The sequence below is a fragment of the Apium graveolens genome, chromosome 4 (genome assembly GCF_009905375.1).
Source record: "Apium graveolens cultivar Ventura chromosome 4, ASM990537v1, whole genome shotgun sequence".
NCBI classification, from domain to species: domain Eukaryota; kingdom Viridiplantae; phylum Streptophyta; class Magnoliopsida; order Apiales; family Apiaceae; genus Apium; species Apium graveolens.
The window spans coordinates 259,450,048-259,464,790 of NC_133650.1; positions in this window are offsets into that span (position 1 = coordinate 259,450,048).

The following is a 14,743-nucleotide window of genomic DNA, read 5'->3' on the forward strand; positions in this document are numbered from 1 at the left end:
GATAAATCAAAATTCAAATGTTTCAAATATGGCTTGGCAGGGCAATTTGCCAGTGAGTGTAGAAAGTCAGATTCCAGCAAGAAAAAGTTTGAGCCTATGGATTATAAACAAAAATACTTTTAATTGCTTAAAAAAAAGGAAAGGGCTTTCATTACACAAGAAAATGACTGGGCAGCAGATGGTCTGGATGAGGATGAGGATGTCAGCTATGTCAATCTAGCCCTAATGGCCAAGTTTGATGAAACAGAGACAAGTTCTTCAAGTAATCAGTTAATCACCACTAACCTTGCACATTTATCTAAAGCGGAGTATAATGATGCAATAAATGACATGTCTACAGAATTATATCATTTGCGTGTTACACTTAAGTCTCTTACTAAGGAAAATTCTAAGATCAAAGAAAACAATTTGTTTTTAAGTGATAGGAATAATGTGCTAGAGTCTCAATTCATTGAATTTGAAAAATTGAGAATTGAGTGTAAAATTGCTAAGGATGAATTAACTGAGTCCTTGAAGAAAGAAGAGATCTTGAAGAAGCAACTTGAACGAGAACAGGAGGTGATTAAAGCATGGAAAACATCTAGAGATGTTCATGCTCAAATCACCAAAGTTCAAGGTATTGAGTCCTTTTGTGATGCAGCCTGGAAGAAGAATAAGGAGAAGCTGGAATCCAATTTGGTTGAAGGATTGCTAACAGATGTAGACTCGACGGATGATGAGGGTCATCCGTCGGATAACAAAAAGAGTTATCCGTCGAGTGATATAAATCCTCATTCGTTGACTGTGAGCAAGCCTGTGAGTAAAGCCAAACTTGTCAAGTTAAATGAGAAATATGGATCAGTTTCCAAGAATTTTGTTCCAGGAGAATCCAGTCAAGTGAAGAAGGAGAAAAAGGCTAATGTTGGTCATATGACTGTCAAGCAATTGACTGATAGACTAGAAAAGATTGAGGTTAAAACAGAGGCTAAAAAGAAAAATAATAGAAATGGTAAAGTAGGAATTAACAAGCATAACAACTACACACCTGATAAATATGCTCCTAGAAAAATCTATGTCAAGTGTGGTAGCGTAAATCATTTGTCTGTTAATTGCAAAACTGCCATGCCTACTACCATATCTGTGCCACCTCATTTTCCCAACATGAATGCCATGCCTTTTATGCCTATGAATGCTATGTCTGCACAGAATATGAATGCACAATTTGCTAATATGCCATTTGCACCTAATCCTTATTATGCTGCATTTAGTATGCCACAAATGCCATTTAGCATGCCTTACTGGAATAACATGTTTACTAATAGCATGCCATTTTCTGTTAATCAAAATATGCATGATAATTCTGCTGTAATGAATGGTTTCAAAGGTCCAACTCAAATGACTAAGGATGAATCTGATATTCCCAAGTCAAATGAGATCAAACCTAAGAAACAAAAAAAAAAAGCTAACAAGGCAGGACCTAAGGAAACTTGGGTACCAAAATCAACTTGATTTGATTTTGATGTGTACAGGGAAACAGAAAGAATCTATGGTACTTGGATAGTGGTTGTTTAAGACACATGACTGGTAATTCTACCCTGCTCACAGAGTTCAAGGAGAAAGCTGGCCCAAGTGTTACTTTTGGAGATGATAGCAAGGGTTATACTGTGGGATATGACTTGATTTCAAAAGACAATGTCATCATTGAAGAGGTTGCCTTAGTGGATGGTCTCAAGCACAACTTGTTGAGTATCAGCCAGCTTTGTGATAAAGGCAATTCAGTAACCTTCAACTCAGAAGTCTGTGTTGTGACAAACAAAAGAAGCAACAAAGTGGTTCTCACTGGAGTGAGAAAAGGAAATATGTACCTAGCTGACTTCAACTCATCAAATGCAGAATCTGTTACTTGTCTTCTCAGTAAAGCAAGTCAGGATGAAAGTTGGTTATGGCACAAGAAGCTATCCCATCTAAAATTCAAGACCATGAATGAACTTATAAAGAAAGAATTGGTTAGAGGCATTCCCCAAGTGGAGTTTTCTAAGGATGGATTGTGTGATGCCTGCCAAAAAGGAAATCAGATTAAAGCATCATTCAGAAAGAAGCTTGATTCAACAATTGAAGAACCTTTGCAACTGCTACACATGGATTTGTTTGGACCAGTCAATTTGTTGTCCATCTCAAGGAAAAGATTTTGCCTAGTAATTGTAGATGATTAATCAAAGTTCTCTTGGACATATTTCCTTAAGTCCAAAGATGAGGCTAGTGAAATCATCATCAATCACATAAGGCAAGTCAACAATCATCCTGATTTCAAAGTTAGAAGAATCAGGAATGACAATGGAACTGAGTTCAAGAATTCTGTTATGAGAGTATTTTGTGAAAAAAATGGGATTTTGCATAAGTTTTCAGCAGCAAGAACTCCACAATAAAATGGAGTAGTAGAAAGAAAGAATAGATCACTTATTGAGGCTGCAAGGACAATGTTTAAAGAGTCTAAATTACCAACATATTTCTGGGCTGAAGCTGTAAATATTGCATGCTACACTCAGAATATTTCTCTGGTTAATCAAGCAAAATGCATGACTCCCTATCAATTGTTCAAGAACAAGAAGCCAACTCTAAATTTTCTTCATGTCTTTGGCTGCAAATGTTATATCTTGAGAAATCAAACTGATCAGAATGGGAAGTTTGATGCTAAAGCAGATGAAGGAATTTTTGTTGGATATGCTGTTGGTAAAGCATATAGAGTCTACAATCTAAGAGCCAACATTGTTGTGGAATCAATACATGTTGTGTTTGATGATAAAAAGATTGAAGGACTGCAAGATGGAGATTACCATGAGAGCCTCAAATTTGACAATGTGGAGATGGTTAGTGATGACAGTGATGATGAAAGTGATCAAGAAACAGTATCAAAGGATAATGCAGAAAAATCCACTACCAATGAAGCATAAAATTCAACATCTGTCGAGTTGTAAAATGCTTCATCCGTTGGGAGACAATCTGCTTTATCCGTCAGGAGAAAATCAGCTTCATCTGTCGGTACTCAAAATTCACCATCCGTCGGGTGTTTAAAAGAAGCTGAAAGTCAGAATAAATCACTTACAGAAAATCCCCCTTTCTTAAATCAGAGATCCATTAACTCAGGGGGAGTTTCTAATAATCTAATAATCAAAACTTAATCATACATCAAGACAACAATGAAGCCTCTTCATCTAGAGCTAATCTACCACAACAAAGAAAATGGACAAAGGATCACCCCTTTGAGCTCATCATTGGTGATGTATCTTCTAGAGTTCAAACAAGGAGAGTAACTCAAGAAGAATGTCTATATAGAAGCTTCCTCTCTAAGGAAGAACCAAAGAAGGTAGAAGAAGCTTTGTTGGATCCTGATTGGATTTTAGCTATGCAGGAGGAGCTAAACCAATTTAGAAGAAATAAAGTATGGAAGCTGGTACCCAAGAAGGAAAGAATCCAATAGACACCAAATGGATTTTCAGAAACAAGATGGATGAAAATGGCATAGTAGTCAGGAACAAAGCAATATTGGTTGCTAAGGGCTATTGTCAACAAGAAGGAATAGATTTTGATGAAACCTTTGCTCCTATTGCAAGACTTGAAGCCATCAGAATTTTCTTAGCCTATGCAGCCCATGCCAATTTCAAAGTCTATCAAATGGATGTCAAGAGTGCATTTCTAAATGGAGATTTGGAGGAAGAAGTCTATGTCAGTCAGCCTCCTAGTTTTAAAGATCCAAATCTACCTAATCATGTATACTATCTTTTGAAAGCACTCTATGGATTAAAGCAAGCACCTAGAGCTTGGTATGATACTTTGTCAAAGTTTCTTTTAGAGAATCACTTCACTAGAGGTACTGTAGACAAAACTTTATTCTTTAGAAATGTTAATGGCTCTAGTATACTTGTTCAAATTTATGTAGATGACATTATTTTTGGCTCTACAGATGAAAAATTTTGCAAAAAGTTTGCCAAATTGATGCAAAGTAAGTATGAAATGAGCATGATGGGAGAACTAACTTACTTTCTTGGTTTGCAAGTTAAGCAAGTTAGTAATGGAATATTCATTAGTAAAACTAAATATATTTATGATCTTTTAAAGAAGTTTGATCTAATGGATTGCACATCTGCAAAAACTCCCATGGCCACTACAACTAAGCTTGAATTGAACATTACTGAAAAGTCTGTGGATATTTCAAGTTATAGGGGTATGCTTGGCTCACTACTATACTTAACAGCTAGTAGGCCAGATATAATGTTTGCTACATATCTTTGTGCTAGATTTCAGGCTAATCCTAGAAAATCTCATTTAGTAGCTATTAAGAGAATTTTTCAGATATCTCAAGGGAACACCAAAACATGGCATTTGGTACCCTAGAGATTCTGGTTTTGATCTAACTGGTTATTTAGATGCAGATTGTAACACCCCCAAATCCGGGGTCGGGGATTCGGGTTGTCACAAGTTCCATTTCCCTTAATAATACTTAATCTTAATAATCAACCAACTACTGCGTACTGTGACCCCATAATATACACACACACCACAAGTTATAGTCTCAGAGATGAATACCAAACAATAACACTAGTCATTTTATTCCACAATTATAAGTCATTACACCTCAAAAGGGTTTCTGAATAAATTTACATATTCCTTGCCATTATTACAATTCATAAATATACATAAGTCTGGTACATCAAAAGTTGAAAGCCTAGCCTATTGATAGACCCTACCTCAGCTACAACGGCATCAACGCCTACAGGAAACTGCGAAACGTTTCCTAACCGCTTGCGAATTGGAAGCTTGGACCTGTTCATCTTTTCTATCTGTTGTTGTGTGATGAAAGAAGAAAGCAAGGGTGAGCAACAAGCCCACCGAAATAATATATATAATAATTAACAATATATGAGCATTCTCATAGTACTCATGAAAGTCTTGGTTAAGAAAGAATGAACCAAGTTGATATCTTAACGCGACCAAGTCGCAAAATATTCAGTATATATATACATATATACTTTTCACAATCTTTGAAATCTTCTGACATGTATAATATACACAGTGTTCCAGTTTATAACTGTATAAAAATATCGTTGCAAGGTGATCTTATATATCTAACCTTGTCTCAACGTTTTTGTGAAAATCTTTGTCATGCATAAGATAATCATTAACCAGATATAAGTTGAAAAGATGAAGTTACAAGATACTCCAATATACTTATATCTTTTCCGGATACTACTTGAACTACCACCGTTCAAGGTATCATCAGTTTCAAAAGTTCATCACATAGATAAGACTACAAGAAAAGACTTGAATAGATTCAATCTTTGAAATATCATTATAAATAATGAAGTTACGAGATACTTCATTAAGTCCTGATATATATACACCTATATATATATATCTCATACTTTCCTTGGAAACCTCTGTTATGAAAAATATAAACAGAGTTATAATATCCAATGAATTTGGAAAGAAGAAAACCTTGGCATAAACCTGATATCTTGCTGATCAGGCAAAGATACCAATAAGTAACATTTTCTACTGTAGATGGATGAATTCCTCGCCGGTCATCACCCTGGCCGTATTAGGACCTCGTGCTAGACCGTTACCCGGCCACTCACGCGTGGATGGACTGTCACCCAACCTCTTACACCTTCAAAGACCACACCCCGGCCTGTCGCTTATGCCGACTCAATTAGATGGACTTACTTCCCGAACATTGGGCAAGTAATCAAATTGTTATCTCAAAACAGCAACCTCGTTGCGAATGTAAAATACACCACAGAGCCGGATCCCTCAGATTTTGAGCGAGTATTTAAATCCCCTTCTAAAGGAGGATCTTAAATATAAAAATGAATTTTGAGATCCGCCCTAACTCTTAAAAATCATTTTGAAGACTCGAAAACATTTTTAAGAATGTTTGGAGTAATGCTGATTTAATGAAATAAATCAGTCCCGATATATTAGAAAATATCTGAATATTATTATTTAAATAATTTTCCCATAAGGATAATCCTTATAAAAATAATTGAAGTAGAAGTTTTAAAACTTATACTTGAAATGAATAATAAATAACCAAAGATATACTTATACGAAAGTACTATCTTTATTTGAATAATTGAAAATAAGTTTGATTATCGAAACATTATTCTTTAATAAAATAAAGGATATTATTTAATAAAAGGAGCGGAGTCATAAGTCCTCAAATGAATATTCAAAATAATATTCATTAAATAAACTAAGCGGAGTCATAAGTCCTCGAATGAATATTCAAAATAATATTCATTAAATAAAATAAAGTTATCGAATAAACATTATTCGATTAATAGTTTTGAAAACTATATCTATATATATATAAATATATATATATATATATATTATACTCGGGAACATCGACTCTCGGTTTAGAAAATGTTCACCTTTGGGTCCCCTATACTAAGGGTATACGCAACTACTTCTTATCTCTAGCATAGGTATTATGCAACTTATAAGCATTTGAATCAATAATTAGATATCAAGATTACGAAACAGGCATGCATATATACCATATCAGCATGCTCCAATATATCGCAAAATTTTCTAAAAACAATCATGCACTTATCACAAGATAATGCATATACATATATTTACATCACACTAACAGTATAACGGGTAGAAAACTTGCATGAGTGTTCCCGGATAGACTTAAGCTTAGAGTGGGTCCGATAACCTATGAACAACAACATAAGTCGGAATTAACCCACGGTCGCTTAAGAAACTAGACTTTAACCAATTGAACCCTAATGTTCGCTTATGGTCACTTCTACGCTTAACGAATCATATAAGTCGTTCGAGTACCCTTGGCTCCACCATTTTTAATAAATTAACCATTAAGAATTTTAAGGCGATTCTTTTGCGAGTACTCTAACAACTGCCTAATCCACTTTACATAATTGTTTCATACTCCAATTAGTCATTTAAGGGCTTTAACCAAGGTTTCAAAGTAAGGCGAGGGGTAATGGTTCGTTCGCGAAATGCCGTTACTTAAAACGGTCGTTTCTCCTAAACCGTACATCGGATTCAAGCGAACCACATATCAAAACGAAGCTTACGACATAATCTAACTAAACATGGAAAAGTCACAGATTCAATAGTTAGTTCTCTGGTCCGAACACTAAGAACAATCAGTTGTATGAAATTGGGCATTACGACGACTATGTTTAGGCGATTACCAAGTTTTAAACCACTCCAAACAACCACCATTCAACTCACAACCAACAATACAACCAACCCCCATCCAAACCTTACTACATCAGTCCCCAAACCTCAAGATTTTCCAATTTATACAACCCCACACATGAACTACTAGCTATACTTAAGTTTCATTAACTATAAACAAGATTTCAACATCCAAATCACTACAAATCCAATCCAAACTCTAAACACACAAGCATCGCGCTTCTCATTTACTATAACCATCAAAACCATCATAATACTCAAATTAAAGTTAGGGTTTGGAGGTGTTATACCTTCCTTGGAGTGATTAGAGTAGCTAGGAAGTCTTAGGGAGCCTCCTACAAGCTTGATCTTTCCAAAGAAATCAAGAACACAAAGTTAGGTTTTGAAGTTTCTAAAAGTCAGATTGAAAGAACTGTCAAAACAAGGGTCTTACTCTGCTTATTTGGAGGAGACTTGTGAACAACAGTTGTAGGCCATCTCAATACCTTTCCAACGAGCTATAGAACACAATATTTGAGTGAGTATTGAAGGAGATATGACAGTTTGAAGTTGCTGGGTTTGTTTTGGCCGAGAGCTTCTCTTCATGGGAGCAAAGTCAAATTTTTAATTTTTGTGTTATGATATTTTGCTTGGTTGAATTCCTTTTTGGCTTGGCAATTTTTGATCTTTTACCATGGTAACTTTTGCATGGCCAAGAATCAACCAACAACACACTTCTTTTTGTCATGCTTATGTCACCATGCTTGTGTCACCTTTTTAACACATGCCCTTTCCTTGTGGTTTGATGATGTCCCAATCCTTGGCTTCTTGTACAAGCTTGTCTCTTGGTCGCTTATTTGTTTTACGGTTCGCTTAACTTTCGTTCTCGTTCGTCATTTGAGGGATCATATCCGGAATCTTATTACTTGGGTTCCTCTAAACCTTTCTCAATATTTTACATTCCTTTTATGATCCTCTCTTATAATCCTTGAGTTAAATCCTTTTAATCATGTTACCTTATACTCAATTATTTCGGTATTTGGTGGATTTTCGGGAAAAATCAAAGTGTTCGAATTTGGATTCTGACGATCTTTACATACACTTATTTACTTTATGGAATACTAATACGATCCTAGAATTTCCATAACAGTACTCCTATATAGCGTGGTCTGATAATTTTCCTTAATCAGCATCATCAGCAAAAGTTACTATTCATCCGTGTTTCAAAAATTCCAAAAATTGGGGTTATTACAGTCTCCCCTCCTTAAAAGGATTCCGTCCCGGAATCGGATAGAAAATGAAAAGGGATGCTCTCTTAGCATTGCACTTTCTAACTCTCAAGTAAATTTTCCTACATTGTGGTTCTACCATCAAACTCTGACTAGTTTGATAACCCTTCTCCTAAGCACTTGTTCCTTTTCAATCTATAAACCTTCCTGGTTGCTCCATATAGGTTACGTCTGGTTGCATGTCTATGCGCTCATATGCCCCTATTTGTCTGGCATCTGAATTACACTTCCTTAACATTGATACATGGAACACGTTATGAACTTGCTACAGGTTTGGGGGTAGGGCTAGCTCATATGCTAACTTCCCAATACGTCTTAATATCTCCAAGGGTCCAACACTTTATGGGCTTAGCTTTCCTTTCTTTCCGAACCACATCCATCTTTTCCAAGGAAATACCTATAACAGCACTAGGTCCCCTACTTCCTATTCCTTGTCCTTTCGTGTCAATTCAATATACTTCTCATGTCCATCTTGGGCTACTACCAGCCATCTTCTGATTAGATCTATTATATCCCTGGTCCTTTAGACCACTGCTGGTCCGAGCATCTTGCGCTCTGCAACTTCATCCTAACATAAGGGATATCAACATTGTCTTCCCTCAAGGATCTCATAAGGCGACATCTCAATAATGACATATGATCTATTGTCGTAAGAAAACTCAATCCGCGTTAAGTGATCATTCCAAATTATTTCAAGTCTATTGCACAGACTCTCATCATAGCTTCTAGCATTATAGCTTTTGCTTCTCAATACTCCTTCTTTTCTTGTTCGTAGTCATTACTATCTTCCGTACATAATACTATACTGGTTACACTTTTGCTCGCTAGAGTTTTATAACCTTTTAATAACCGCGTCAACCTTAGTATCATGAACGCATTAGATTCGGAATACCACCGCACTGATACTACTTCCTTTAGCTGCTTCCATCTTCGAAAGCTTGATACATCGTATAGAAGTAAAAGATTTTATTGAGAGATCACTATGATCATGAACACTTGTTACATCGCACAGTTAGTACAGAAGGTGGCCCTTTAGTACTTGACAAGCAATTAAACAATAGATGGTATCCTACTAGGCTTCTATCACATAGATAGATAGTCATTCGGCAATACCTCCCTTTCTGGAAGGGTTGTTCTTCTCAGCTTATACAAAATGAAACGGAGAGAAAGAACGAATTGAAGAGAATTGTATATGAAAAATACTGCCACAAATATCTGGCTTGGAATCTACCTCTGAACTATAGAGGTTTGTCTTAGGAGAACAAAACATATGTGTATATATATACATCAAGTATTATAGCATCGTATTTCACGTGCCAGAATATTTACTATTCCGTCCATCATTCCATGGATCCATGCTCTTGCTCGAGCTCATAAACACTCACTTTTGAAACTCCCTCGACAGCAAAAATCGAATCTCGGATTTCATTCTAGACATCATAGTTACTAGAATCCATTGTTATTCCGTAACCTTCTTTGTATAGTAATACTACTCTTTATTGATAAGAAGGAATAAATATTCAATAGGTAGATAATCGACTTAATTAGTCTATCAATGATAACTTATACATCACCATGACCCGATTAGTGGTACTTAATCTCAACATCCATTACCATACAACTCTCGCGGTTGTAATCGGCTCATTATTCAAAGAATCATTGATGCATTACTATAGTCCACCACGGACCTACGTAGACATTCGTTTTCCTTGGAATCTTAATAGCTAACCATACGGAGTCCATACCTGTCGTATCGAATTCTTCTAAGGAGGTAACATGATCACCGCTCATGATTCATGAAGAACACTCCCGAACTTGACGCACATATGATATGAAGCAGATAAAATTTCAGAAGAGTTTCAATGAAAGCAATGATAGCAGGTTAATACCATTATTAACCATAAGTCTTTATTAGGAGACATGAAGCTCAAAGGTTCATTTAGTCCTCTCGTAACATGGTCCTGGCTTATCTCAAGATAGGAACTTCTAAAATAGATAGCCCGCTCACAGTGCTAACATAAATTAAATCTTTACCAAACTACTATTACGGTTGAGTATCGTACAATCATCAGAAGAAATATCAATCTTTCAAACCATAATACAACCTTCACGGCTTTAACCATCATCACCGTATTCCTCTGGCACATGTGCTTATAATTGTCCTCTTACACTTAAAGTGTCGGCCACCTCTTTGACCTTTCCTGATTGTAAAATTTCCTTACAATTAATGTCATTTTTTAACCACCTCCAAATAAATTTTCTACCCCATTTCAATCACTGCTTATGTGAAAATGCTTTTCTTAAGTCCTGGTGAGAAGAAAAAATCACCATTTTTTTCCATAAGTCATTGCCTTAGTCTTTAGATGTGAACATTGCCACGACTGACTCTCGATCATACTTAGAACGTCTCTTATCTTAGGTCCTTCTTTTTTTCACCAATCTCGACCCTCATTGGGTCGATCTATACTTTCTTAGGGTTTAACACGTGCCTCACCTGGCATTATTATAATTACGTCATATTTCCTTTATCAAAATTTCTATTCTTGAGAACTTTGAATATTACCTTTTCTCCTTGTAAGACCTTTAAGGTTATCCTTGAATTGTTCCTCCTGTATTCCCTAGATACAGGGCATATCAAAATACCATTTACTAATACTAGAACCATTTTCTATATACTTTTGAAAAATTTCTCCACTGATCCTTAAAGATTGTTGTTACCTTAATCCTTTCCAATTCATACTGTCAAAACTCATATTATCCCTATTAAGGGTGAAATGCCAACCTTTATGCATTCCCCTAGGATTCATTTTAAGTTACCGAGGTTCTATTCTTAATTCCACCTTTAAAAAGGTACATGCATCCTTCCATGGATAAATCAAGTCATATATCCTTGATAGATTATCTTATTTAATCATTCCCATCTCGATAGTCTATACCAAATTTCACAATAGCATCCTTATTCAAAATGAGGTCAACCAATATGGCCTCCAAAAGATAACAACGGTTATCCGCTTTTCTTGCCTGATTTAGTAATGATAACAGGGATGTTCTAGAAGATATTGGTCGTGTTCAACGTGAACTTCTTCTTAATAAATCCTTATTTACTTTTGTTGTTTATCTCAACAGTCATCTCAATGTTGGGATATCTTTCATACCTGGCGTCTCCCTTTCTGGATATCATGCCCCCGGTCTTACACTTCACTTTCTTGAAGGTCACTTCCTTCATCCAATTTTCCTAATTTCTTACTTCCTTGTCTCCTCAGTCTATCCGCGTCTCATTATTTATCATTCGAACTATCTCAAGGTTTCCTCGAATCCTCCCAACTTACAGGGAATAAAATATATGTATCTCTTATGCCTTCAACCATCAATTTTAACTCATGGTGAATCACCCTCATCCTGACGATTACATACTTTTCTATTTCTATTGCTACGAGTCATTAGGGTTTCCTCATACCCAACTCCCTTATCATTCCTCAAACTCTATTGCTTCCTTTCCACTTCAGTTTTTTTTTTATTTTCCTTTCTCTTATCATTATTTCATGCACCAACACAACATAAGCATTAATTTCAAACATCCCGTCATTCTGGATTCGTGTCCTCAGAACGAATCTTGACAACTTTTACAACTTAGATTCATAATTCATCATACTCGTCTGCCTTTGTTCTGGCTCTAAAGCTTTTATACTATCTCCATAACCTTGGGAAGTACTTTCCTGAAAAGAATTGACTGAACTTTAATCAGTTTATTCTAACCTTTGGCTTCGTGCCTTTCTTGGTCTTTCACCAGCGGGTAGCCTCTCTCTTAGGAAGGTAGGTGACAAAATAGTCCTTTGAGCTTCGTCAATCATTTAGAATCTCAAATGATTCCTCTATTTCTTTTAACCGGCTCTTGCCTTGACTGGGTCAACTTGTTCCTTGGAACTCTGAGAGCTTAGTGACTTAAAGGCCCTTAAGGAATTTCCCACCGCATTGTTTCCTCAGGGTGGTGGTTGGGGATAATAGTCCAAGTTCTGTCTAGAAAGGTCCATAAATTGTCGTATAAGAGTGCCGTCTCGGGTCTCCTTTCCTTACTCGACTTCTGTTTCCTTAGTCTGAACGTTCCCTCTTCCTCCCCATAATCAGGGTCATCCTACATGTTTTAAATCCTCATTTTCCACTTCATTATGTTATGGGTTCCTTCTATCTTGATGGCAATCTCCCTGACTATCACGTTCAGGGTTTGCTCTAAATCTTATTCCTTAAACTAGCTTTCATCTAAGATCTCATCTTTAAGCTCTTGAACATTTGGAACCCAAATTCTGTAGGAATACCTCATTATTCCCTTATCGTCTTTCTCGGTATTAATCTCTTATCTATTTGTTGGCTCTCTGCCTTCATTCATCACTTTTTATGGCACAATATGTTCTTTTCCAATAATTCGGGCTGTATTGCAATCTCAAATAGTTTTTCGGTACCGGCTCCGGTTACCTTCAATTCTATTTCCATTTTCTCAAAATCTCTTATAAACTCTCGCAAAGACATTACCATCTTGAGTTTCTCATTTTTACTAAGGGCATCAGCCATCACATTAGCTTTCCCTGAATGATAAAGAATCTCCCAATCATAATTCTTGATTAGCTTTAACCGCCTCCTCTGGCGTATGTTGAGCTCTTTCTACGTAAAAATGTACTAGAGGTCCTATGGTTTGTGTAAATCTTGCACTTCTCTCCATACAAGTAGTGCCTCCAATCTTTAGGGAAAAACTATTGCCACGAGCCCAAGCTCATGGGTGGGGATATCGAATTTTATATTCCCTTAATTGTCTTGACGCGTACGTAATTACCTTGTTATGCTATATAAGAAGCACCCTAATTCCTTATGTGAAACGTCACTACAAATCACAAAATCTCCTTTTCCATCCGGCAATGCCAACATAGGAGCCGTCACCAACCTTTGCTTCAGTTCTTGAAAGCTGTTCTCGCATTTCTCTGTCCATTCGAACTTCTCAGTCTTATGAGTAAGCCACGTTAAAGGGGCTACTATCTTTACGAACTTGGACGAACCTCCGGTAGTGACCGACCAATCCTACCTCTGGTAGTTTCCCTAACCATGGTTATCAATTCCTCAGTGGTCCTTTATTTATTCTTTTCAGGATCCCCCACGGGATCCTCCTCAGCAACAATCCCTTCTTGGACAACATCCCCAACCGCTACATCCTCAATATGAACATCATCCGGTCCTGCGTTAGGACGCTCTATCGGATCCACAATCTGATCTCCAATAAGTAATAAAATATCATCGCGCTGTTGCTCCTCAACCTCAGGGTTCGGAGTCCCGCTACCATATATGATAACGAACTACGCTTCTATCACGATATTTATAAGGGTTCCCATAAGGGTTTTAACTGTCAGTACTACGTTAGGTAGTCCGACTATGAACTTGGTAAGAGTCCTTATTATCTTAGTGAACTTATTATTTTAACGTCACATCATCTCTGAGGTTTATAACGCTTAGCTCTGATACCATTTCTGTAACACCCCCAAATCCGGGGTCGGGGATTCGGGTTGTCACGAGTTCCATTTCCCTTAATAATACTTAATCTTAATAATCAACCAACTACTGCGTACTGTGACCCCACAATATACACACACACCACAAGTTATAGTCTCAGAGATGAATACCAAACAATAACACAAGTCATTTTATTCCACAATTATAAGTCATTACACCTCAAAAGGGTTTCTGAATAAATTTACATAGTCCTTGCCATTATTACAATTCATAAATATACATAAGTCTGGTACATCAAAAGTTGAAAGCATAGCCTATTGGTAGACCCTACCTCAGCTACAACAGCATCAACGCCTACAGGAAACTGCGGAACGTTTCCTAACCGCTAGCGAATTGGAAGCTTGGTCCTGTTCATCTTTTCTATCTGTTATTGTGTGATGAAAGAAGAAAGCAAGGGTGAGCAACAAGCCCACCGAAATAATATGTATAATAATTAACAATATATGAGCATTCTCATAGTACTCATGAAAGTCTTGGTCAAGAAGAAATGAACCAAGTTGATATCTTAACGCGACCAAGTCGCAAAATATTCAGTATATATATACATATATACTTTTCACAATCTTTGAAATCCTCTGACATGTATAATATACACAGTGTTCCAGTTTATAACTGTATAAAAATATCGTTGCAAGGTGATCTTATATATCTAACCTTGTCTCAACGTTTTTGTGAAAATCTTTTTCATGCATAAGATAATCATTAACCAGATA